Source organism: Callospermophilus lateralis, chromosome 9, assembly GCF_048772815.1.
Source record: "Callospermophilus lateralis isolate mCalLat2 chromosome 9, mCalLat2.hap1, whole genome shotgun sequence".
NCBI lineage: Eukaryota > Metazoa > Chordata > Mammalia > Rodentia > Sciuridae > Callospermophilus > Callospermophilus lateralis.
The window spans coordinates 86,251,168-86,276,652 of NC_135313.1; the positions used below are offsets into that span (position 1 = coordinate 86,251,168).

Sequence of the window (25,485 nt, forward strand, 5' to 3'; positions counted from 1 at the left end):
GAAGATTTTATGGTTTTTTGTTGTTTTTGCACTTATTTCACATTATTAAAGTCTAAGCCTATTCAAAACTACAATTTCATGGCAGATTTAAGTATCGTCTTTCTTTCCCCTTGTCTTGGCATAACTTGTGCATGTGGCTTTAGTGAGTTGAGATGAAGACCAGTAGAGTCTGTGAATGTGTTTCTTTTCCTACACTAAAACCTTATAAAAAAGGTTGTGGTTTTGTTCGGGCATTTTTCTTCCCTGCCTTTTGGTTACCAGTTGCGAGGTAAGGAATGGAACATGAAGTGAGATAAGGAAAGCACAGCTAATATGTAAAAGCTCATCATTTGGTAACATGGAGTCTTCCCTGGTCCTACTGTTTCTTATCTCATCTTCTGTTAGTTGTCTCTTGACAGTGTGATGATCTCTGAAAAATTGATTCATTTTATTTTCTTGGGGTAATTTTGAATTTTACTGTGGTCCTCCAAGCCAGTGAGGGCTACTCCAGAGAAAAATGGCTTTGCTTGGTCTTTCCTCTAGAGAGGAATGACTCTGTCTTGTGTGGTGCCTCCAGGGCTTCTGTCTACCCCTCTTCTAAAGTTCTTCAAAAAAAGTCTCAGGGATTCATGAAGCCATCTATGCTTTCATTAGAATTCTTTATGAAGAATCGTACTGGGGAGATTCAGTGAGGGGTTCCTCTACATCGTCCTCTACATCATAGCACTCTGTGCTATGTAAGCCTCCTTTTTAGCTATCTCAGTGGAGAAACAGGAACAAATCTGTGTTCATATAAACTCCTAAATACCAGGGCACCCTACTGTAAACTCTGTTAACTCTTCCCATGCTCTGCTTTTATAGCAGTCTCACACTGGTCCTACATATTTCCAGTGCAAGAAATATTCAACCAAGTAATAAAAGTCCAAGATACCCCTTATTTAGGTCTGTTAAATCTTACAAGTGATTGAATATAGGCAGGACTCACCTAAGAATGGGAAAATATGGACAGAACTCAAAATAATCAAATGTACATTTGTGGAATAGTTTCCAGGTTTCTATTTGAGTGTAATAATGTTAGTTTTTATTTATAGTTGGATTTTTTTACTATCAGCCATTTAGGTAAGCTGTTCTTAGCCAGATGATCTGTTTGAATATGTATTTGCAGATGCATCTGCATGTACATGTATGCATTTGCAAACACGTTTAGAGATGCACATTAAAATGCATTTGTGTAATATGTGTACCATAAAGGTGCACATGAATGTCCTGTCCAACAGGCTTAAGAGCATAGTCACGTGAATGCTTCTTTTGGAAAACTATGAAACCTATCCCAGTTTCCCAATGAGAGCCGAAAGATAATAGTCTCTATGCATTAGGAGTTGAAGTATTATGAGAAGTCCTGTATTATTCTTTCAGTCTCTGCCTGAGATAGATTTTTTCCTTTAAAATTAACCTACTGTTTATCACTTTTAAACAAAAGATTAAAGAAGACTTCACAAGAAAGAAATTAATGTGTGGGTATAAATTGTTTGATTTATTCATAGCCTTTACTCACATTTAGAGATTTACTTCCATAAGGACAATAAGAATATATCAAAAGCCTTTTTAGTCAAAGAAAAACTACAAATGTTTATGGAAAGTCAATTATGGGTGAGACACTGTGTTAAGTGCTGTAAATAGGAAAGTCCTTTGGTATTAAATTTTTTAAATGGGTTTTGAAATATTAATATTTTTACAATCAGCATGTGTTTGGAAATTATGGTTTTCAATTTCTCTAAGACTTATAGACTTATATTTTAACCTGCAGCCAAATGATCCTTAATTTTATCAGTGACCTTTGAACATTTAGGAACTGAGAAGTCAAATAAACCTTAATGAGACACTTTAATGGCAATTAAAATAGTGTTTGTAGCACTATTAATCCACAGGTGAGAGAAGAATATCATATAAAACATTAGAGGTGTTTTTTCCCCCTTAATCACTATGGAACACTGAGGTTTGAGGTCCTCACATGAGCTAAGATGCATTATATTACAGATTTCGAGTTAATAGCCTGAATAAAAACAGTTCAGAAGATTAATTATAGGTGAACAGTAGCTCTGAAAGCACTCTAGGAGATATCCAATGTAGCTTTTACATATTTTTTTAATAATGCCTGAGATAAAATAATGCCACTTGAGACTGTACAATAATAATCCGAGTAGAAATCACATTGTTCTACACCATCTCTCTGTGATGCCATAATGGTGCACATGAATATCCTGGCCAACACGCTTAAGAGCATCAACAATTCTAAAAATAGCTGCAAATTCTGTTTTATTAGGCTGTCTTCCAAGTCATTGTCTGGTTTCTACTGGTGACAATAATAACACACAGTTAAATTGGTGAATTTAAAATCATTGATGATCACATAGCTGTGAAATTTATTGTGAACCTTGCAGGCTGGTTAAATGATATGAGGCCATGTGATTTACAGCTCAAAGATCTAGAAAAATGGAAGAATAATTTGCTTCAATCCTCTCAGTGTTTCTTTAACCAATAATCTCAGTGAACTCATGGACCATGAAGACCCATCATGAAATCACATAAGAGGAAAAATCCCAGCATGCATTTCTGGGGATGTAATATATAGAAATAAATAAAATGCCTCCGTGGACTCTTAACATCTGGTCATTTTGAGCCTTTACAACAGTCTAATATCTATGGTAATGTACAGTTGTTGTGTTAATTGGCGAAAATCATTTACTTGAAGTGAACAAGAAGGCTTGTGATACCATACCATCACACTCATGGCTCACCAGAGAATAGGGGATCTGGAACTATATGCTTAAATCTGAGTGGAGGTCCAAGTGGTGAAGTTGCCTCTCTCTGGCTTAGCTATTCCAGAAGGACTGGTGTTTTTCCTGTTTAGCTTGACAACACACTTCATGCACTGTTGTTAACAGTCCTAAAAATGTGGTTACAGTTATGTACTATGTGTTCATTAGGAAACATACAGGTAACAGACAACTAGAGTCCTAGGTAACCAAGACTTTTCCCACAACAAACTTGAATGGGGTGTCAGAAGCGTTACAGCAATGTTTGTTTACAAAATTATCATTTTAAAAACATCTTTAGAAACAACTTTTACTATAAACCTGTCATTAGGTGGAGGACTATTACTCCTCATTTAGGTCTGTTTTCAGCTAGTGAACACCAACAAAAACTTGATTTCCTTGGGTCATACTTTAATTTATTTACATTTGAACTGTTAAAGTATTGCAAGGATAAATATGGTGAGATGTATTCCTGAAAGTGGAGAGAATTTCTTTCCTGGACCTCTTTGTCTAGGAAATGCTTGTAAAAATCTCAACCACCAAGGAGAGCATGCCAGCTTCTGTGAGATAGATCAGGGTACATTCCCCATTCTCAGAGCAGTCATCTGCCCAGAAGAAACTTAACAAAGATTATGCTAAAACAAATGAACAGAAGCATTGAGATTGGTTTTAATGAAATTTTCTCTAACTGGACTAGCTAGAAATGTTCAAAGTTCAACTTGTAAATGATATTAAAAATGAGTGGAGCATGGAAGACATTGCTCAATGGTAGAGCATTTGCCTAGCAACTACAAGGTCCTAGGTTTGATAGCAGTACAAAAGAAAGAAAGGAAGGAAGGAAGGAAGGAAGGAAGAAAGAAAGAAGGAAAGGAAGAAAGTTTATATTAGCTTATTTCAAAGAAGTGTTTCAGTATTTAGAGTAAGATGAATATAGGGCATAAGTCAGTATTCCACATGCATTTAAGTAATAATCTTTTTTCTTATTTGAATATATGTATATTTTTGTTCCTGTCATACTATTTAAAAGATATTAAATAGTATGAGAATTAGAAATCACGAAAGCAGATACAGTATAGTGTCTGATTTTCTGCTACATTTTCATTTGTGTTTATGATTTGCAAAATGTTTTCATGTTTATCTCAACTTGATCCTCAAAATAATCATATGAAGTGTGAAGTGCTTTTGACTATGTCCATTTCAGAGACAAAAAACAAAACAAAAAACAACCAAAACCAAAAAGAAGCTGTATTTGCTCAAGGTCATAAAATGAATTATCACTATTAGTCTCCACAGACTTACACTTAGTCTTTAGGGCAAATATCATTTATTGATAGTTTATTATTCTATAAACATAGTTTGGTATTCATTGAATTTGTTAACTTAATTTAAAAAATCACAATATTCTTTGTAAGTAGATTTTTGTTTTTCAGTTTATAAATCAAAAAGTGATTGAGAGGGGGCTGGGATGTGGCTCAGTGGTAGACTGCTTGCCTAGCTTGTGTGAGGCACTGGGATCAATCCTCAGCACTGCATATAAATAAATAAAATAAAGGTCTATTGACAAGTAAAACAATATTTTAAAAAATAAGCTTATGTCATATGTAAAAATGATAAATAAAATATACATACTCACTAATTTCTCCAAAGATCAAAAAAATCATTTTTCTAACAAGATCTCTTATCCAGATCAACAGCGAACTTATGTCTAAAAGCAATAGTCATATTTTTTTTACATATTATACAGTCTCTCATCAACATTTGTCACAGATGATTACTCTCCTTCTTGAATCAAACACTTGACTTGACTTCAAACACTCCACTTCCTCTGCTGCTTCTTCTACCTTACTAATCTTCACCGACTCATGTGCTTTCTTTTATGTTCCTGACCTGAAAACGTTGCAGCATTCTCAGTTCATCCTTCATTTACTTTTCCTTTACCTTTCCTGTTTAGGTGAACCCTTCTAATCCTGTGACTCTAAATAACAATATTCTGATTGTTCCTAGGCAATCAGCATCGTTTGCCTGGACCTGTGCTCTAAACTTGAAGACTTTATGCCAATCATTTAATATAATATTCCTACTGAGATATTTATCAGGCATAATATTTTAAGTCAAAATTTGAACTCCCCTGCTCAATAATACTAATCCAAATTGTCATAGTATTTGAGCCAAAGTCCCAGATTCCTCTTTTGCTTATATCCTACATCAAATAAAACAAGCAAATTATGCCAACTATAACTTCAATGTATTAAAAATCCAAGTGCTTACCATAACATCCTGTAATTCTTTGGTTGAGACATTATCTTTGTGCCCACAGTATTATGTTATCCTCTTAACTAGTCTCTCAAGCCACATCCCTATTTTGTAATTCCCTTCACAACTACCAGAGGGATCTCTCTAAAACATAAGTCACATAGGTTTAAGCATCACTTCTCTGCTTAAGACCTTCAAGTTGCTTTCCATTTCATTAAGACTAAAAGCCAAAGTCCTTCCAGTGCTCAGCCTTCTCTAGTTCTGCTTGCTCTAATCAGCTCTTTCTCTCATCTTATTTTAAGTTCTTCAACTCCACCTCAATTGTATATGAAATACAAACTAACTGAGATTCTTGACTTGAGAACAAAATTATCATTGACCAAACTCTGTGTATCCACCAACTCTCCCTTATCTACTATCATCTACTTGTAATTGGCTTACCTTGATTTTTTATTTTTCCTCCTCTAAAAATTGGAGTACAAATTAGGAAAGGAAACTGTCATTTCTTCTTCCTCTTCATTTTCAATATTTATGGTCAAATACTTTTGTTGATCAACAAAGTCAAGTGATTCATGTGTCAAATTTGTATCTGGAAGATATGAATAAATCAGTTTCAGCCTTCCCCTGCAACCCCACGCTATTAAATTTATACTGAATTAACTTTTAAAAAGTAACTGTTAGGCAACTACAAAACATTTTACTTAATTCTTTATTAAAGTATGAACTTCGTAAATTGAATTGTATTTTCTTTCATGGAGGTATATATCAGTTTGCTTTAATGAGACTTAAAAGTCCTAATGGGACTTAAAACAGAAACTGGATTTGAACATATATTGTGCCAAGAATTGTCAAATTCATAAAATTTGCTTAAGAGAAACGTAGACTATGGAAACCATTTGATAAAGACTTTTCACATTACTGTAGTGAACATGAAACAAAATCTAGTATTTGTCACAATTCTATGCTGTTGACGATAATAATTGCAGTTTACAACATGGAAAACTTGATTGCCTATAGGTGGTATAGTAAGTTCGAATTCATACTTTCATAAAACTTTTAGTGTGTTTATAGATTGCCTCTCAACACAAGAAAGAATAGGAATTTTCACATTTGTTCATTATTTTAGCTCTTAGCCAATATTTATAGCTCTTTAGCTAGAAGTAGCAATCTTCTTGAGCTAGAAGTAGCAATCTTCTTGCTTTTCTTTTCAATAATTTTCTATCAACACTAAGTTGATGGATTATTGTTCTTGATAAACAAAACAACTAAGGATTTACATTTTCTGTAAAAGCCTGAGACATACACAGTGAGCAAACTGACACTACCCCTCTGTTGGGCTTGTGGCCAAAACTATTAGTGAAGTATGTCCTGTTGGCCCTGGATAAGGGCACAGGAGACTTTCAGCGTGAAGCTCTGGTGAAGATGGGGGATGGGCAGTTGATTAGACTTGGAATATAATTTGTATTCATTAGGACATTCTGGTTATGAGAAGTTAACTCTTTTTTGCTGTCATATTCTAGCAGACACCATCATTGTCCCTGAAGTGTCCCTATGCTGCCATTGCTTTGATGAACACTAGCCATCAGTGCTCCTACTTCTTTGCCAGAGGGCTTTTCTCAAGGATGTAGACTCTTTACTGCTGGATGGTAGGTCTGGGAGGCCCGGGGAATTAACCCTAAGAGCCCTCCTCTATCATCATGGGCAAGAAGAAGTGTATAACTATCCCAAGCCCCTGCCCTTTGACTTTGAGATCACTGAAGAGTGATTTTTACCCCAGTTCCTGAGGATTCTTCAGTGGGATTCAACTGTACTCACCTGCAGTGGGAGCTGGAGGCTTCTATGCTACCTCCCTCTGCTTCTTCTTCACTCTCTTACTGATGTTTTCCTTTAACTTCTAATTTATAATTTCCTGTGTTCAAGATCTGCTTCTGGGGATACCTAAACACAAACACATATACTTTGAAAAGGTGGTAACCCTGTCTACAATTCAGAATATGAGACTACTATCATACTCAATACTACTGCCCGTTAAATACAATTACCTACTTCCATTTTTCTGCATTTGAAATAAATTACAGAAACAGCTTTATGTCACATTTCCTCAAACACTATGTAAAACGTGGCATTTTGGTTTTCATTGTTAAGTATTTAATTATTCTCAGACACTGAACCAGATTACAAAAGAATACGTTGGCTAAATATTGGGATTGAGATGTTCAGAATTGGTACTAACAATTACACTGATTTTAGCCAGGTAGAAAGGAATTGAATTGAGTATTAAAATGTGTGAAAATAACACACTGAGAAAGACATTCAAAGGGATTCAAATCATAGAAAACAATACTAATTCTTCAGCTTCCAGAAATAGCAGCCTACTGTGCCTGAAAGGTGGTTGCAGACATTGTTGCTGCTATTAGCCTTTCATTGAGACTATAATGGATTTTAGGCTACACATGGCTGCAGAACATTCAAGGATACCCAGATGTTGAAAGAATACTGCCAGGTAGTCACTTAAAGTGTTAGAAGTCTTTTATGTTACTCCATTTTCTCTGAGACTGTCTATAAAAGTCATGAAAAAGCTTTATAAGACTGATAAAGATATAACATGTATGACTTTTTGTTTGTCTTTATTTTTTTAAGATCCAGACAAATCCCTTTTATGTTGTCTCAGAGGGCTATGCATCAAGCTTGTTACGGCCCTTGGGTGTTGTCTTCCAGCTTAAGTTGCAAAGGCAAAGCATGATATCCCAAGCTATTTTGACATCAATTTAAAAGGACCAATACATTTATTTTCCCATTTGGAGCACCCTAGTACTGTTTTCTCTTTCAGACAGTATGTGAGACAAGGTTAGAGACCATGTCTTCTATTTACCTTGCAGTTCCCAGCAGTATCTATTACAGTGTTGTCCAATGAGTAGGCACTCAATAAATGTTGGCAACTGACAAAGAGGCAAAATGATATTAGTCATCCTATGGCTTATGACCCAGTCTGGAAGGGACTGCAAGTCCCTCTCACTGTGGCCACTGGATGAAAAGGTTCTTAGCAGCCACATTTCAAGTGAATGTTTTAGAAAGCACTCGTCCCTGGCCCTAATTTATAGACAGAACTTTTAACATGGTGGCTTGAGTGAAAAAAATATATATAAAATATACTTTTTCTATATATTTTATATATATATTTTATAAATATGGTACATATATGTGTATGTATATATATACATACATATATATATTTTTCCCCCTTTTTAGTTTGTCAGGGATCAACAATGTTTCTTCTTTGAATGAAAAATAAAAAGAGCCTCTTTTCATGTTTTTTACTGAATTATATATGGGTGTCTATTTTCATGTAATTCGTACAATTTGAATAGCCCTACCTAATGTCATATATCCCTCTACTTTTGTCAAATATGAAAAAAAAATACTCTTTTTCACTCCTCCTTTAGTCCCCCACCAGGAAGATAATTCACTAGTATAGAAAGATAACTAGATGTATAGTCTGTAAACCTGAAAACCATGGCTTAAAGCCCAGTTGTATTCCAAATTATGTAACTTTGGATAAATAATTGAATTTTTTGAACTTCATTTATGATAAAGTCTTCAGTATCTAACCCATGATATTAGCTCTGTGAACTAAACTCGTGTCTGGAGTTCTGCATGCTCAGTCATTTCTGGGCTGTGCACACAACCCTAGCTTGTCCTGAATCAATCTGGCAGACTCTATTCTCCCTTCAGGTCTGCACTCAAGCTTCACACTCTACAGTTTTCCCTGATTCCCTCTGGCAGACTTTCTCCTCCCCTTTAAACCCTTGCTCATCTTGAGTGCTAATTGTTTGTTTGCATGAATGATTTTCTAATACTCTCTGAGTTCCCTGCTGGCAGGAAATGTCTTTTCACCTATCTAGTGCTTGTTCATCGTACATTGCTGTCCCCTAGTAGGTACTATGTAAATATTTGGTGATTGAATTAAGATTGAACAGGTTAATTTTCTTCAATCTGGGTAAAAATGCTTATAAATTTCACACCAAATATCAGAATTCACCATTACATAGGTGGGATGCATACACTTTAGTGGTTCTAATCTAAATAGGTAGGAAGTCTTGGTAGAATGGCCAAGTTGTCCCTTCTTTGCTTTTATTTTTCTGAGTCTGATAACCTGACTGAGAAACATAGAGAAAGGAAGAATCGGACTGAGCACAAATCAGAGTTAATAAGTATCATATTATTTCCTGTATGCCCTGGGTACCAGCATAAAGTGCATAATAGCTGATAAGTACACAGTAATAATTTTGAATGAATAGACTTCAGTCTACTTCATTTACTAATTGCAAATTTGGAGAGAATAGTGTGGCTTTTTAACTGTATTCTACCTTCTATGTCTCTGAAACTCAGTTTGATGAATCTGCATTTCTGCCACCACAGGCCTATATTTACCATCAGTGGTACATAAGCGGGATGCCTATTTTCTGCAAATACTAATTTCTGTAGACCACTTCAATAGCTGCCATTGAGTTCCTTCCCATTTCCACAGGTATTATGTGTCATTGGCAACAAGGGAACCATTGGAGTACAGAGCAATAAGCAATCTTCCTGAGATTGATATGTTTGATACCACCCTGCTGTTTACTGAAAGAGCATGCATTGACTAACTGCTGAGGGTGTCTATTCATGACGAGATGGATGGAATCAAAGGGCTGGCTCATTGCTGGATCCCTTTTAGGATCACCGAGCAGTGTAGTTATTCTAATATGACTATTTGTACAGACTTTTTCTTAGTATGGTTTTTCCTTAGGTCTTGAAATTATTGTATATGTGAATACTAACATGTCATACTAACTTAGTACCTTCTTAGGTGTATATTATCAACCTTCGTATTTCAATTCAATTAAATCATTTTGCTTTTTGGTTAACTTTTGAAAATATACTTTGTGTTAGGGTCTGTGTTAGGTGCCTAAAGCTAATAATAAAAATATAAAAATTAAAAAAGCAAAGAAAAAATTCAGGAACTTCAAATGATCAAAATTTTGGAAACAATTTAAACATCTAAAAAGAATAATGGTGGTAATGAATTATGAAACATGAATCTCAATAAGAATTATTGGATAGAATTAAGTTAATGTAAATATAGAAATGTGCAAATTTTAGGGAAAGATCTTTAGGGATTCATGGTCTCAATAATTTCTAAGGAACTTAGAAGTAAAAAAATGATCATTCTTAACTATTATTATTACACTTGATTCAGTCAACAGTCACTAAGTGCTAAAATTATTGAGTGAAAGTTTGCTGAGGAGTTAGGTGATCATATGGCCTCAAAGCAGCATGCCACAGATTACTTATTAACTAATAGGGGAAACATACACCTTTCCAGGGAGATATTTAGAAAATACCAAATTAAGCATGTGATCAAACTTAGCATCAATTAGGGAACAGATAAACCTGATGCTCCCCCTGGTATGATGCCATGGAAATTACAAACAGTGCCTATCTACTGTTGCCAAAATTCATAACCCAAACTGAATTACAAGGAAAGAGGAGGAAAAGTCTATATTTCAGACAATCCGTATTGTAAACATTCCATCATATATATGCTCTCTGTTGTCTTTTAAAATCCATGTCTTAAATGAAAAGGAATAAGAGAGAAGCTATTCTAGATTAAAGGAGATGAGGTTAGTGACAAACTTTATTAAAACTGGAATTAAAAATAGCAACGAGACAGATTTGAATGTAAACTGTATAGTAGATAATATTATGTTACCATGTTAAATTTACTTGTTGTCATAATGTAATAAAATTATATATTAGTTTGCTAGGGTTACCATAACAAAATACAACAGACTGCATGGCCTAAACCACAAAAAATTATTTTGTTACAGCTCTGGAGTTTAGAAGTGTAAGATAAAGATATTGGCAGAATTGGTTTCCCGATGGCCACCTTCACACAATCTTCACAATCTTTCCCCTGTATTCCTGCATCCCTGGTGCCTCTGAGTCCTAATTTCTTCTTCTTAAAAATATAAAACATCAATCAGATAAGATTTGAGCCTTCACTAGTGGGCTTATTTTATTTTAGTTATAGTTCCAAGGCCCTACATCAAAATACAGTCAGATTCTATACAGTCAGATGCTAAGGTGCTAGAGGTAAGGGCTTTAACATGAATTTTGTGGGGAACAAAATTTGCCCTATATTTTGTATTGGAGAATGTCTTAGTATTTTGTAGAAACATGCAGAAGTGAAATCATGATGTTTGCAATTTATTCAAAAGTGTTGAACAGGAGAAAAAGGACAATGTATATGTATATAAAACACATGCACTTCTCATACTTTCACTTCCTACCTCCAACCTTTCTCTCGGCTCTGCCTTTACCTACCTTCTCTCAAAGGGCAACGTTTTAAAAATTGGTGAATCTAGATAAAAGATATTCTTTCAATTTAAAGTTTCAATATTTTCAATATAAACTAGGGATGAAGCAGGAAACAGAGGACATGGACTTACTCTGCAAGAAGTTTGTGATCAACATAGAAATAGAGGGTATCTATATACAGATGCTACACAGAAAGTAAGTAATGAAAGTAATGAGAAAAGGAACCACTTTACTCTCCTGCATCTGAGACCATAGTATAGTACATATAAATTGAACAACATCTACAGCACCAAAATATGATAATGTGTTAGAAGCTTTACATTTCTCTGTGGTTTATTGCATATGTTTTGCATTTAATATGCATTATCAGTGTATGGAAAATATTTTCATGTAAAGTCTCTTAACATTTTCCTTGTTCTGAAGTGCATTTGGCTTGTCCATACTCCTAACAAGTTAATGAAATGCCTACACGGTATGAAGATGTGGGACCATCTAACCAGACCTGACTGTGTCAAAAGGTACAGTCATTTTCCTTAAAAACATTTTAGTTTTTATGTTGTGACACAAGGTCATGCATTCATAAACATATGTACTTTAATTTTCAGCTTCTAATAACAAATAATATTTCTTTAATGTGAGGACTTAAGGGAAAAATGCAAGGTACTCTACTAAGAACTTCACAGCTATTTACTTGTCTAATTCTCACAATAATCACATATATTTATTTTCTCTCTTTCAAATATAAGGTAATGGTGCCATAAAATTGTGAAGTAATTTTTTCAAAGTAAATAAATATTAACTAAATTTGATTTTTTTCTCTTAAGCCCATAATGTCAAACACTTTGCTATAGTTTAGGGTAAATAGTAAGTTTATCCATTTTATTTCGTACTGTATCCTTCATAAGCAAAATTCTATTATTTTGATCATTATTTCCCCTTCCTATTCACTTTGCCTCCTTTCACTTTACCATGATTTGAATACTAAGCATGTTAAATTTTAGTTAATATGTTTATGCCTATTCTGTGTTTTAATTAAGTTTGTTCAATTGCTAGAACACAGACCTTTTCAAAAATGATAGTCAAACATGCCATTACATTATTAGATATAATTAATCTGGAACCAAGTGTTTATGTAAAGCACTCAGGAAGACTGAAGCTGGAAATAGTTTTTGCCATGAAAAAAAATTGTACTGGAGATTGATCCCAGGGATGCTTTACCTGTGAGCTTCATCCCCAGTCCTTTTATTTGTTTATTTATTTTATTTATTTGAGTCAGTGTCTCACTAAGTTGCTGGAGCTGACCTTAAACTTGGGATTCTCTTTCATCAGCCTCCTGAGGTGCTGGGATTACAGGCCTACACTATGTCTAGCTACTGTGAAAAAGTTTTTATCAGAATGTTCTTCCAGCTTTTTCCCACTACTAACAATTGTAGATTCCGTAGTTAAGCACTGAAAATAAATAATTTTTTTATTTGAATTCTTAGCTTATGCATAAACATGTTTGTTACTCTTGGTTCCAGGTTGTAACCTTGACTGGTCACTTGTGTTCAGGAGTGTGGTTCAGCGGAATTAGTGTGGAATTCACAGTGTGGAATTCACAAACTATCAAGTGTGGCCATTTTGGTGCATTCATAAGGCAAGGCGTATGGGAAGATGGTCACAATTAATCGTGCCTGAGAGAAACTATAAAAATTAAGGGATTTTATAGATTTCCTCAGATTCATTGTCAACCTTTTCCATTCCATATATTTAAAATATGGAATTAAATATGAAATATGGAATTATTTTATATTCTATTTTTATAATGAAAGCTCACCTGCCAACCCCAACAATATCTTTACTCTACCACCTGATCACTGGTTATGTTCAACACTTTACTAATGCTTATTATATCTGTCTGGAAATCTGAAAGTAGAACTAAACCTGGTATACCACTTAAAGTTCTCTGTGATAGGACTTACATGTATACAATAATGTTTTCATTTTGTTTTGAATACATCTCTGATTATATCCTATTTTGGCCAAGGCCACACATTAGGTTGATGTCCTGAGAGAATCCTTTATTTTTATTATAGTCTCAACAAAGCATATTAAGGTATTACAGTGAGATCACCTGTGAGACCAACTGAGTAAGCAGTAAGACTAGAGCCAGCTTCCTATCCAAATAATTTTAATTCTTTTCCCTAAATGCATTACCTTAAAGTTGTTCATTTGTCCACATATGTCGTTTTTCTGCCAAGTTACAGCCTCTTGAGATTTTTCTACAGTCTATGCTTATTGACTTGGCATTCCCCCACTCTTTTAGTAAAAGCTTAGTATGATTTGCTAACTTGGACATTTTCAGTGTGCTCTTTCTTTCCAATTATATGTACAAATGTAAAATAAGACTTGTCCGGGAATAGAGTTGTAAAGATCTTTTTCTTTTTCATTTCACACAGAGAAGTGCTCATTTTTCTTTTTCCCATTGCCATTACTAGCTCACATTTTTCATTCAGATAGGAAAATAAGGTAGTTTTAATGTGGAATTACATAAAAGTCTTTATGAAAATTTTTATATTTTATCTATTGGCACTGTTTTATTTGAAAAATACATTTGTCTTTTTGCCAAGAGCTCTCAACAGGTCTAATTTACAGCAGGTGTCTATAAAAGTTGTGAGAGTTTATGAAAATCTTGATGGCAGTGGACAGACCTTCTTCAACTTATCAGTGGTACCCAGGACTGTGCTTGAATGTTACCTGGAGCTCAATTCCATATAAGTTGTATTGTGCCCCGTAGCAGCATCTCCTTTTTTCTTCCATAGCCTATAATTGTAATGTTAATTTTATATTAACATGAATTTTATTAGCTTACTTAGTATGGAAGTGAGGCTCACCAAATACAGAAATCAGAGACTTATTGGCAAGCTCATACTTTTCCAGCAAATTGATGTTTATAACTTGATTCTCATGAGTGTGTGTGTGTGTATGTGTGTATATATATATATATATATATATATATATATATATATATATTTTTTTTTTTTTTTTCTATTTCCTATCATTTCCCTTCCCAAATTTTAACTAAAAAGAACCATCAAAAAAGAGCATTATATGAAATAAGAAGTATTGAACAGAGAAAGAAAGGAAATATGTTCATGTTGGAACCTTCTGCATGCTAAGCATTACTATATTTCATTTAATTTAGTTGAACATATTCTTTCTGGGCATTCCTTTACTAATTTTGTTGATGAAGAAGCTGGGACTCCAAAATTAATAAACTTTTTTGGACAAAATCTGTTCATTAAACACAGAGTGAAAATTTAAACCCAGGTCAGGCTATGTCTTTTATATGTGTCATCTTATACCAAGTCTTAAAATAATGCATGCCCGACATACACAGTGTCTGACAAATTGGAAGTCCAATAAATATTTATTGAACAAAATTATAAATAATATTTATCTTTGAAGTTTGTACTACTTATACATACACTACCACCTTTGTTCAAAGAGTATTCTAAATTGCAATATCAAAGTAATCAGAATCAGCATACTATTGTATTTTTAAAACAGGAAAAATCAAATTATAAAAGCAATAATATTAAGGCACTAGAGACAGTTAACAAGGCTGGAATAAAAATTATGCAATTAGGGATCCAGAGAGAAAAGAAAGCAACCACTAAGAAACAAAATCAGGAAGATTTTACTTACTATTCAATGGTTAGGAATACCAGAGAGCAGATTTTGGAATTTCAGAGAAAACTCAAAAGCACAACGCCATAGGTCAACCTTCCCACTTAGGCGGCAAATACCTGACAGAGAGCAATCTTCCTGAAATTACCAAATTCCGGGTCTTCTATGACTTTCCTACTCATTGTTGGCTTCTTGCTTCATTTCTGTATAGTTCTATATACTTCTGTTTGCTTTTCCGTAGAGTTTTATATTCCAATGTGAGCACATTATGAATCTAAAACTTTGATCTTTGTTTAGCATATAGGTTATATTGATGTAAGTTATTTTTGTCAAGCTATTTGCTTTTCTAATACTACATAAATATTGGTTGATATTATTAGAGGGTGAAAATTCAGATATAGTGATATGGGTCAGGTTCTTAAAAAATAAGTGAATTATATCAAATAGACTTAAGATTATTCCATTAAGATTTTTTTTTGTGTCTACTCTCAAATTGCTTCCAATTTAATGTTATATTTAAAACAATTTCAGTAGTATACCTTATGGTAAATAAGATCATCTTTCACAAAGCATTTTACATAGTCTTCATAAATAATTTATCTGAAGCCAATACTCTAACCAGTATTTATTACTGATTATACTCAGATAAGCGCATGCAAGCGCGCGTGCGTGCACACACACACACACACACACACACACACACAAATTGTAACTGAATAGAACTGTCTTTGAAAATTTATTCATATCTATTGATAAAAAGAGAGGAAGAAAGGAAAAGCAAGAGTGAAGAAGGAAGAAAGGAATTGAGGGAGAGCAGGAAGAAGGAAACAAAGTTTAAGGATTTTTAGAGCATCTTTATTTGCAGAGTTACCACAGTGTGTTCAAATATGAAAAAGGCCATGAGTGAGTTACACTCATTTTCAGTTAGCAGTCTCCAAGCTCTTTACATGTAAGTGCTATCATCTCTATTTACATATGTAGGAAAAATGATGAATAATGCAAATGCATCAATTAACCTTTCATAGTCATTTAGCACATTAGAGCTCTACCTATAGTGACTTCAGCAGTCCAAATACTCTAGTGGAAACTCAAGAGTGCACTGTTGTCATTGCTCTCATTTGTTTACCAGACACAGAAAATGTTCTATGTAATGTAGTGATACTATAGTGACAACTGACTCATTCTCCCAGAGCTCTTACTCTCTAATTGGAAAAGAAAGGCAAGAAGCCTAAATACTGTTCTTGATATTTATAAATGAGAGTTAAATTCAGTATAATTAGAACTATCTATAAGAATGTGTGGCTTTTTAAGTCCATAACACTCTATAGGAGAAGAGGGAAATATTGAGAGGAAATGGAGCACAGCACATTTCCGTAAATTAAGAGACCTGGAGTTCTAAATCAAACCCTGTAATTACTTACCTATATGATCCCTGGAAAGCACTTTATCTCTTGAGGTCTCTATTATAATTTAGTAATTTTACTGTCTTCAGAGGAGAAAAAGAGTTCATCATGGTAGTATACAGGTCAACATTAGCCCAATTTATTTTTATGTGGTACAATTGAGCATTACATTTTGAATTGGATTTTTTAATTGATATTATCACTTGAAGTAAATTTTTTTAATCATTTCTAAATTCTGGCTCATTACTCCAGAAATATTCAGTATCAAGTTAATAGGAAAAGAGGTTGCAGCCCTTAAACTTCCATTCTAAGCATAAAAAAATAAACTAAAATAAACACCCAACAAACATCAAACTTTTCTTATTTCAGAGGTGGGTATCTGTTTCAGCAGCACTCACCCCATCCCACCCCATCACTCTTCCTCCTCACAGGCCTTTTTTTGTGTGTGTGCTTATACAGTAATAGAAAGCATAGGTAAATTGGGCATGGTGGCTTACTCCTGTAATCCCAGCAATTTGAGAGGCTGAGGCAGTAGGGTCAGGAGTTCAAAGCCAGCTTCAGCAACTTAGCAAGATCCTGTCTCTAAATAAAATATAAAAAAAGACTGGGGATGTGGCTCAGTGATTAAGTGCCTCTGAATTCAACCCCAGTATTGATCCTCACTCCCCATCCCATCTCCCCCTCCCCCCCCAAAAAAACTAATCCATGCCCTGACTATATAAATCCATTAACTCTAATAGCCACTACTGGCTTTCTGTGTCACAATTTTAAAAAACAGAATCTGGTTGACTTAGTCCATCCAATAGATTGGGTGTTATAGGGCTAGGTCCACCATTGCTCTAGCAAGCAAGGGAGAGGAAACAGAGGTGGGAAGGACTTCCATGGAATGGAAACTGGACTTTAAGAGCTAACTACATGCTGGAAGGAAGCCCCTTTTCCGTTGCCTTGAGAAAAAAAAAAAAAAAAAAAAAAACATTAATGAACCAGGCAGATATTCCAGACTGAATTTTCTAATCACAGTATTCTATATTGCACAATGAATTCCAATGTCAGAGACTGCCGATGAGGTTCAGAATGGATAATACATTTTAGTTGGAATATCCTAGTTACCAACCAACTGGAATTTAGCCCATAACATTTTAACATAGCTTAGTAGATCATTATCTGATATTGATTCTCCTGTATAATTTTCATTTTTGTTTTATAAATATTTGGAAACACATTTAAGTATGAAATTTAACTTGAAAAGGTGATCAAATTCTGTTATGCATACTAGTAAGGAAGTTCGATTCTTATATTTTATCTCATGGGATTTTTCTTTTCTTTTTTTTTTTTTTATGACCGGTTAACTGGCAAATGAAAATTGAGTATATTTTTAATTGTTTTTTCTTTTATTTGTTATGAAATATAGACTTTGTTCTTTTACCAGTGATGTCTTGATTATGAGGAAAAAGTATAAATTGGAAATAGTTGTTGAGAATATTACAGATGATATATATTTGGACTTCTGAAGTTTTCTGAGTGTATTGGTCAAAATCATCAATTATCCAAATAAATTTTACTTAAATTTATAGTAATTCCAGCTTCTCTTTTAAATTAATTTTATAAGCAACAATTACTTAATAAACTTATTGTCAGTAGAACATTTGACTTCTCTTTTTATTGTAGTGATAGTAAGTGTCCACTTACCATTTACATTAAACATGCATGTTTATGTCATTACAATTGCAATTTTGAATTGCAAATGTCATAAAACTGCAATCACATAAGCTTAAGCAGAATGGGAATGTTATTGGCACAAATTACTAACAAAACAAAACCAGAAGTGCGGACATTGGCATGACTGGATTTGATGATTCTAAATAGGCCCCCAACTTCTGTCTTTCTCATTTGATTTTGGCTTTTTTAGGTAATAACTAATGAGAGCTTCAGAAGTTTCAGCCTCAAATCATTCCAATTCAGGTCCAATGGTTTTGAAAAATTACCTCCTTAAAGTTTTCACTCAAATCTAAAATCTCATTCAGATTATAGTTTTAACCAAATGAAGTAGATTAACCGGGAGGAGGGTATTCACCTAAATAGGTTTTGAGGCCCTGTACCAGAATTCTTCCCAAGAAATAGCTAGGAGCATATAAAATATATATCCAGTTCTTAGAAATGCAGTGGTGGACCTGGCTACTTACATTGAATTCTGTAGTGCAGGCAGTCAGGAAGGGCAGGTTGGAACTCTGGAGCAGATGTGGATGCTTTAGTACACAAATAGAATTCATCTCACCTTAGAGAAACCAGTCTCCAGTTCTTTCAGCTGATTAGATCAGGGTCACACAAGTATTGGAAATACTCTTTTCCTAAAAGTTGTTGACTATAGATGTTAATTTCATATATAAAATATTTTCACAGTAATAACCAGATTAATTTTGAATAACTGGAGACCATCTTGCTACATTCACATGTAAAGTTTATCTCATAGTCTCTAACATTAATGGGGAGGGGAGTCATGAAGATGGAACAGCAAACAATAACCTGAGACTCTCTAGGAAGGATTTTTAATACAAATATGATTCAAACAATCTGTTTTCCTATAATTAAAAACAAATTGACCTACATGTTATGAATTACAAAACTTAGGACAATGTTACCATTATTCAGTAGGCTATTGTTTTCAATTCTCTATGATACTAACAAAGCTTGTTGGAAGAGAGGGGAGGTATCAATAAACAATCTTCAGAACTACCCTTCCCAGTTACCTCTAAGTATTCATAAATTCTGAAGTTCATTAGTTTTCAATGGTCTTACTTTCGCTTCTTTCTAGGGATGTAGGCCAGATGCTTTAGAATTCCCTGTTGTATTCCCAGAAATTACAGCCCAATTTTCCAGGAAGAAATTAATAAATATGGAGAGAAAGAAGAGCTGGTTTTCAGTAGTTTGCCGTTATTAGTAATGTCACAATGAATAATTTAGTGCACATGTTATTTCTTATTTGTAAGGATGGCTCAAGATAAATTTCTAAAACAAGGATTACTGGTTTAAAGGGCAAATGAATATTCAGTCTTGTTAGATACTCTCAAAATTCCCACCATGTTCATTATTAGACTTAAATGATTTTTGTAAACTCGCCGAGTGACCATTTTTCACGGTAAGATTTAAGAATCGCTATTTTACAGCATGGACATCTGTCTACCTTTTTGAGTATTAATCCCATTGCCAGAAAAATACACCTGTAGAAATGCATGTTTGCTGGCATACCTGTCAAACTAACCTTACAAAATTGATTGTTGATGGAATCCCTGAAGCTCATACTGGTCAAGAAACCCCTAGCCTGGACGTATCTGACAGTTATCAGAATACATGTTTTGCCAATTAAGTAAGGTTTTTTCTTTTCACCTTTACAAGCTTTATTTGGCCACTTTAGTCTTATCTACATTTAACTTAAGCTTGACACTATCTTTGGGCTCATAACTTAATCAGGAAAATTGGACAAAACCATTATTAAAAAGTTGTTGCTGTACAGAATATTTGCCTTTATATATCTGCACTTCATAGCTGGGACAGTGAACATTGAACAACAACAAACAATTCTGATCTTTTTCCTGTGTGATTTGCATCCATTTAATCACATGACTTTATTATCACTGAAATATTATTGCACATTGTATTCCAACAGCATAATGAGATGTAAACACAAGTATAAGCAATAAATAATATTAAAGTCAGCTGTGTTGTAGTTAAAATCTCATCTTTTCTCACACTGTTTTCTTCCATTTAGAAAGAATTTAAAATAGACATAGATGGTTCAGCTAACTGGTAATTAGCATAGCAGTGAGCCAGGTTTGTACAGCAGTCTACAACTTCATGAATACTTTCCTCTGTTGCTTCTGAGACAGCCATCTGTGTTATTTCAGTTCAGAAGCATGCCTATATAAACCAACAGGACTCCCTTAAGTGTGGAAATGAGGTTATGCACCTCTGCATATCTCAAAGAACAACTTCTGACTTCCAATATATTACATCAAATATTTTACTGTTCCACATGATCCAAGTATATTTAGCATGAGTTTTTGAGTACTGGCATCCTGCAGATAGACCTCTGAAGGAGTCCTAAGATAGCACTGCCTTTGGTCATGAAAAGTAATATGCCCAAATTCTACACTTCATTCTTTTTAGGAAATGGAATGGCACCCTGAGATCATATAAGATAGGAAGATTTTTTTTTTTTTTAAGAAAAACCCAAAGGCAGGATAAATTAAAGAAATACATTTTAGGGGCTAGGTGTGCATTTCAGTGGTAGAGCACTGGCCTTGTTTCTGTGAGATCCTGGGTTCCATCCTCAGCACTATAAAGAAAAACAAAATAAATTTAATTAATGAAAATTAATATTATATTAAAATGGTGCTTTCTATTCATTCTCATATATATTCAATTAATTATCAAATCCTGTTAATGTGGACCCCCAAATATCTCCATCTCTCCTTCCTATACACTACCAAGTTGCAATTTGCCTATCTAATTGTTCAACATTTCCAGTCTAGCCACCTCACTGGGGACTATTTTAGCTTAAAATTTAGGTCAATTACATAAATATCCTATTTTGAAATAAACAAAGGTTTTTGCTAGATTCCAGAATTAGATAGTCTAAATCTCTTGGGAATACATCCAATTGCATTTTATAAACTGGAATCTGCAGGTAATTTGAAGTAAATATTGAAGAAATGTCATTAAAAGTGAAAGTTTACCTGACACAATAGGACCAAACTCTAATTATGACCTATTTCACTACTTCTGCAAATAATTTAAAAGGAAATATATGTGCAAAAATGGTAATGCTAACAAAATAAGCAAACCAATAATTTATTAACTAATGACTTGTATATGAAGTAGAATCCCAGTAAGCTATACTTGTTAATGTGGAAAATGTTTTTTTCCCCCTGTGTTAGAATGGCTTCATTCACTTTTCTCTCTTAAATCTAATTTCAATCCCAGCCTTAGATCTTATTATTTCAATATGAAGAAATCTGTCCAGAGGTCACCCAAAACCTGATGAATATATGAATATCTAACCATCTATGTCTGTGAGTGTAGGTAAATACATACATATAGCCTCTCTTCCTTTGGAGGTTGTAGTCTATTTAATAGACACCTTGTATACATATTATTGTTTGTGCATGTCTGTATATTTTTGCAATAAAATATAGAGTGGTACTATTAAAAATTAGAATATAATAAGATTATATAAGTAAAACCTAATTACTATTTGAAAAATAGGAAAGATTTCTCACAGGAATTGATGTTTAAATTGAAAAATAAAGCCAAATTTGAAGTAGTATAGCAGAAATTTTTTTTCAAACTGTGAGACAGAATCTATGAAGTACGCAAAGGAAGAAACTGCTTGGATTATTTAAGGAATGGAAAAATGACTAAGGTATTAGAAATATAGAAGGAAATCATTAGCTAGCCAAAGGTTAAGAAACGGAAACAGATGTCATTAAATGGTGATGCAGAGAACAAACTATTCTCATCATGATTGGTAATGTTAAGTATATGAGAACTTATTCCAATTGCCTTCAGCAGCTATAGAAAGGTTTTATAGTATATAATCCACTTTTTATTTGAATAAAATGTCTACTTTGAGAAGAATAATGTACGATATATAGGTGAAGTATGTGTTAGTTTTCTGTTACTATAACGAAATACCTTATATAATCATGTTGTAATGAAGAAAGTTTTATTTTGACTCTATAACTCCAAATAATACTATGTTCCAGAGACCAAGCTTTTAATACATGAGCCTTCTCAAAAACGTAGTATGGTATAAGTGTCCATGTAATATATGATGGAGACTTGGTTTAGGAAAGAGAAGTAGACATGGAGATAAATACATATATAAATATATATATATATTTATCTGAAACATATTTTGGAGATTTAAATGAAAGGATATAGTAATGAATTGGACACAAAAAATAAAGCAGAATTCATGAAGAATTGATGCCTAATTTCTGCAATGAATCATTGTATATAAGGAGGTAATAATTGCCCAAATAAAGAAAATTTAGCAGGAATAGTGATAAAGCAAACAAGTGAGGTCACCTTTTGTGAACTATAAAGTTTACATGTGAATAGAATGTGGAAAGAAAGGGCTGTGAATGGAAGATAGTTTGAGGTTGAGAGGAATTTTTATTTGTTTTGTTTTAAGATGATAAATAGGAAAGAGAATTCATATATTGAATGTGAGTTTTATAAGAATATTAAAAATTGAAGATATAGAAAAAAAGGGAGTAATTGATGAAGCCAGGTCTTTCAGAAGGAGATGAGACAAATGTATATTTTTGCTTTATTTTTGACTAAAAAGAAGATAAGATGCTTCCTTCTTATTAACAAGAGGGGAAGAAAAAAAATTGATCCACTTTCCTAGTAAGGATTTCCCCAAAAGTGTTCAGGGGAATCTGAAGTTTGAGTAATACATTAAATTTAAAGGGGAAGAACAAAGAACAAAGAACAGCATTTTTTTTAAATGCTGCTCATTATTAATATTCTTCTTCATGTGTTTTTATGGCAGACTGAGGAAAAAATTGCAGCTGTTTTCAGTTTATGTTAAATTATATTTCTTTGTAAGTGACCTTGCGCCAAACCGTAGTTAAATGAAAATTACATGTAAAATTTATGATACCTTAAGTTAGAGTTAACATTTCAGTATAAACTATTTCCCAAAACTAGCTCCTCCACTTGTGTATATAGACTCCAACATTTCTCCCCTCATCTTCCCTCTGCCTGCACCTTTCTTATTTGAGCACAGTTGCCCACCAGGTAAGCACCACACCTTTTGGTCCAAATTATTAAGAGAAAAATTCCTAATGACATGGCAAAGCCTAGATTTGAATTCTCTTGTCCTAATTATCTATGAAGAAGGAGAGGAATAATATAATACTATTGCATATAGGGCTGCCACTTTCAGGAGGACAACTTAAGGATGTTGAAAGGGTCTGCCACATCTCTGCCACATATCTAATACAAACACTTTTGGAAAAATCATTACTAGAAATGTTCTCAGAATATAAAGTAGACAGCTGAGAGTGGCCATCTACATGTCCAGTCCAATTTCTGTGTTTAATGTATAAACTGAAAACCAAGCACAAGAGAGATTTTACAAACAACAAAAACAAAAATCTCAAAGAAGTAACGATCAATAAATAACTGTCTTGAATGTTCTTAACTAGACAGAGAATATAGTTTAATTGTTTATCATTCACATGCCTTAAGTAGCAGGAGCTAATAGAATTTGAATTTAAACTTCTATGTGAAAGATTTATTACCCTTTCAGATTTGCAATTGCATTTTAGAATTGCAATGCTAAATATTAATATTTTACTTTAAATCTGAATATACTTTAATTAGACTATATAATGTATAAAAGTGCTTTCTTTTTCAAATTTGTATAATGGAAGACAGATATAGAGTTATATTGCTATTGATGTTATTTGAATAACACTAAATTATTATAAAACTAGGAATACAAAATGAAGTTTTCTATGGAAATTATGTATCATTTCCTTGGAATGGAAAGAAATGCAGTTATCAGCATTAATACATGAGTAATAAACCTGGATGGTTCCCTCAGCCTCAGTTAAACACACACACACACACACACACACACACACACACACACATATTATATATATAATGTAAAATATGTATAAAATATCTGGTAGTAAATGACCCACTGGTTTTTTGCTTCACTTCCTTATCAATTAGGCTCCATTTCATATCTTGCTGTTTACAATATATTTAAAATATCTTCTAATGTAACCTCATTTGAAAATATTTTTATATATTCTAATTTTTAAAAAGTTGAAATGAATTATAAGTTATATAATTTTGGAACTGTTTTGAAATTTTCCAAATTCCATCAGTAAATTACAAGAGGTAAGATGGTGACACAAAACCAGGGCTAACTGTGCTGAGAATTTAAAGACATGGACAGGACTCTGATGTATTTAAATTCTCTATGTCCTTTCGAATAGGATATAGAAATGCAATTTAAAACGAATATTACTAGAAAGAGTAATTCTTATCTTCATGAGCTAAAAACGATGTGCTATAAGATGTCCAGTATGTGTAACAATTGCTTTGGTTTACAGTACAAGGATGATTGGAACCATAACTCTGTACGCACAGTGCTCTATCACTGTCTGTGAGTGTTCCCTTTGTGACTTTTGATTTATATCAGGCAAGTTTACCAACAATACTCAAAAGTTTCCTGCTGTTCTCTACTATATAAAATATATGGTATCTATAGTAAAACAGAGCTGCTCAGACAATCGATGAAGATGTCATATTAAAATTTCCTATATGTGATGAGATAATGAATTCAAAATGATAAATTTTGGTTTACTTCAGAATCTATGAGTAATTGAAATGTTGAAAGAAGTGTTATTATAATATATGAGTTAATGATTGCACATTTTAGAAATACAGACAATAGTTATCACATTGTTTTATTTTAACTTTAATTTTTGTGTTACTGAGAAAAGAATAGAAGTGTCAAAAAATCAATGTAGAAAAAAGAGAATAGCAATCACAGTTTATTATTTTTTTTAATAAGTGAAAAATATTTGATACCAGAGGGAAGAAGAGTGGGAGAAGAAATGTGTAATTGCAGTTCTATGGGAATGGTACATAGGCATGGTCTCCTCCAACAAGGGAGAGGGCTACACAGGGGGCCCTGCCTTAACCAGGGGCTGCACAGCACATGGGTCCTACAGGTGGATATTCTGTAAAGAAGACTGAGGGTCCTGGAAGTTGAGACAGTTGAGCATTCAGGAAATACTGAAAAAGATGGAATCAATGGGTTCCTAAGCCACCATCTATATTCTCTCATGGGATTCCTTATTGTTTATTAGCCCTAGGGACAGTAACAATATAGGTAAGAATGATTGCATTTCAGCTCAAAGAACAAAACATCATCTAATTATGAGAAAAATATGGCAAACAACAAATTGAGATGTTCT

General features: G+C 33.5%; 1 protein-coding gene across 1 annotated transcript in view; it reads left to right on the forward strand.

Moving 5' to 3' along the window:
* Lrp1b (LDL receptor related protein 1B) overlaps window positions 1-25,485 on the forward strand; it is a 1,566,902-nt gene that overhangs the window by 723,246 nt on the left and 818,171 nt on the right. The gene's annotated exons all lie outside the window — the stretch shown is intronic.